We start from the raw sequence: 3,419 nt of genomic DNA, 5'->3' as shown, positions 1-3,419 counted from the left end.
AAATTGGGAGGTGCTCTATTTTTGAGAGTCGATTGGAGTTGCATCGGCTGACCCTGCATCATGATCTTCTCAGGGAGGAGCTGGGAAGGGAAGCCGTCGTCTTGTACGAGGTTTGGACCGTACTGGTGCTGCAAGAAAAGGAAGGAGACTGGTTTCTCAAATTATCCGATGAACAGTCATCGGCTATGGGATTGCAAAATACCACGGTCAAGCGGAAGGATGGAAATTGGATTAATGGAAAGAGAAATTGAAAGAACAATTCTCATTAATTCAAAGGAGCGGCTTTACAAGAAGAGCCGATGGCTCTCAAAAGAGGGATCTGGTGCCTAGTGCACTGCTACTGCTGGTCCTACTCTACTAGTCGTCGCTGTCCTCATCATCGCCGTCGTCGAGGTCGTCGGCGCTGCTCCCAGGAAGCTCCTCGTCGCTGCTGCCCTAGCCTTTGGACGGAGCTTTGTCTTCCTCGTCATCATCATCATCCTCGCTATCCGCCCAGCTGCGGAAGCGCTTCGTGGGAGGATACCCAGCGGAGGAGGAGGAGTCATCTTCCTCCTCCTCATCTTCTCCTTCCTCGTCGTCATCGTCGTCCTCGCTGTCCGCCCACATACGGGAGCGCTTCTTCGACGGGAGCCTGGCGGAGGGGGAGGCCTTGGTCTTCTCTGCTTCTCCTTCTTTTTTCTCCTTGTCAGGGGAGATGGGGTTCGCCTCGGAGTGGAGGTCGTCCTCGTCCTTGTTCTTCGGCGACGATTGGAGGGGGAGATCTGAAGCGGAGGAGGAAGAGGAAGACATGGCTGCGGGGGAAGAGGGTTTTTCGGCGTTGGTGGACAGAACAGAGCAAGGGGATGGAGTGGTGAACCGTTTGGTACAGATAAATAAAAGGAGTGTAGTGGAGATTTAATGCCATGACGGTTCTCGAGGACGTGATGCCGAAATTGTCAATTCGTACGGAGAAGCCCGGGAGGCGAGGCGTAATGATGGAAGATTCTGCGGCGGTTACGCTCCGCCACGACATGACCCGACGAAAGGAAGGCGTAATGATTTTGGAAATGACATTTCCAAAACCAGGGGGCATGTGTTATCACCGGAATTTGACCGAGTCAGAGGTGGGCCGCGATCAAGATGGACTCGAAGAATATATATATAGAAGAAATACGTGAATCGGCCTTACATGCAAAGTTTGGGCTAGTTTGCCCTTGTATCTGTAACATATTAGGTTACGTGTCGATTAGGAGTTGGAGTTTTACTCGTGCACGGTTAGGTGCACACTTGAATTAGAAAGTCCCTTGGACTATAAATATGTATCTAGGGTTTATGGAATAAACAACAACCAACGTTCAACACAAACAAATCTCGGCGCATCGCCAACTCCTTCGTCTCGAGGGTTTCTCCGGTAAGCACCATGCTGCCTAGATCGCATCTTGCGATCTAGGCAGCACAAGCCTACCCACGTTGTTCATGCGTTGCTCGTGCTTGAAGCCTTTTTGATGGCGAGCAACGTAGTTATCTTAGATGTGTTAGGGTTAGCATTGTTCTTCGTATCATATGTTGTCGTAGTGCAACCCTTATGCATCTAGCCGCCCTTACACCTACCTTAGGTGTAGGGGCGGCACCCCGCTTGATCATAGTTTAGTAGATCTGATCCGTTACGGTTGCTCCTTGTTCTGCAAGGATTAGTTTAATATCCGCAATAGTTAGGCCTTACAAAGGGTTGGAGGATCCAGCGGCGTGTAGGGTGAAGTTTGCTAGCCCTAGAAAGGATGTTCGGGGATCAACCTCGTGTTGGTTTTTAGGCCCTGTCTAGGATCGGCTTACGGTCACCGTGCGCGAGCGCGAGGCCCAATCGTGAGTAGGATGATCCGATTATGCGGTGAAAACCCTAAATCGTCGTAGATCTCATTAGCTTTATCTTGATCAAGCGGGACCACCATATATTCGGACACCTTGTACGAATCATGGGTGGATCGGCTCTTTGAGCCGATTCACGGGATAACCCGAGAGCCGATCGGGGCTCGTATTTAATGTTTACGTGTATGCCATGCGAGAAACTAAGCGAGGCATCATCCAACACCTTCCCGACCGGGTATAGGTCAGGTGGCACGCCCTTGCGATAGCATCGGACGTGTGACCAGGAGGCTTTGCGGGCCGTCGCTCTGAGGGACTGGGGCCAGCCGCAGCCCTAGTAGTTCCCGGCTCTACTGTGTTGCCCGTCGCTGCCCGCCGGTGGGTTTCTGAAATCAACAGAATGTTATGTTCCTGCGGATTCTCTTGAAATATTCCCTATGAGTAAAACTTGTGAGAATAGTTATGCTACTGTTATCTATGATAATCCATGCTACTTTGATAAATCTTATGATAATGCTTTGTTTGTGCCTGATGTCGAAATGCATGGTACTAAAGAGTTTTGCTTGGCAAATGTTTATGATAAATCTCTAGATGATGGTCCTATGTTACTTGATAATATTAATTGTACTACTAATGAAAATGGGATTGGAGAGTTCTTGACTTTATCTATGAGTCCCATATCTTTTAAGATTGATCAATCATCTTGTTACATTATTGATAAAAGTGGGTTTGAAAGTTTTAATCCCATTCTTTTTTAGCTTGATAAAAATTATGTGTTTATGGATCATGAGAAACATGCTTTATGTGATAGTTATATTGTAGAGTTTGCTCATGAAGCTACTGAAAATTATTATGAGAGAGGAAAATATGGTTGTAGAAATTTGCATGGTACTAAAACACCTCTCTATATGCTTAAAATTTTGAAGTTACTCTTGTTTTATCTTCTTATGCTTGTCACTTTGTTCTTCATAAATTTATTTGTGTACAAGATTCCTATGCATAGGAAATGGGTTAGACTTAAATGTGTTTTGAATTTGCTTTTTGATGCTCTCTTTTGCTTCAACTCCTATTTCTTGCGAGTGCATCACTAAAATTCCTGAGCCCATCTTAATGGCTATAAAGAAAAGCACTTCTTGGGAGATAACCCATGTGTTTATTTTGCTACTGTTTTATTGTGTTTTGGAAGTTGTTACTATTGTAGCAACCTCTCCTTATCTTTATTTTATTGCAATGTTGTGCCAAGTGAAGTCTCTAATAGAAGGGTGATGCTACATTTGGATTACTGCAGCGATATGATTTCTCGCTGTCATGAATCTGGGTATGATTCTCTGTAGGTAACTCGGAAAAATCTGCCAATTTACGTGAGTGATCCTCGGATATGTACGCAACTTTCATTACTTTTGAGTTTTCTGATTTGAGCAACGGAAGTACCTCTTAAAAATTCGTGTTTCTTGGCTGTTCTGTTTTGACGGATTCTGTCCCTGTTTTTGCATTGTCTCTTGTCGACTTTAAGTGAGGCTTTCTAGACGTGGAGAGGCTGTAGCTAATGTTTTATTGAGTTCTTGCAATGTGTCACT

The sequence above is a fragment of the Lolium rigidum genome, chromosome 3 (assembly GCF_022539505.1).
Source record: "Lolium rigidum isolate FL_2022 chromosome 3, APGP_CSIRO_Lrig_0.1, whole genome shotgun sequence".
Classification (NCBI taxonomy): Eukaryota; Viridiplantae; Streptophyta; class Magnoliopsida; order Poales; family Poaceae; genus Lolium; species Lolium rigidum.
The sequence above is the reverse complement of the archived record's forward strand: the minus strand, read 5'-3'. Positions refer to the sequence as shown.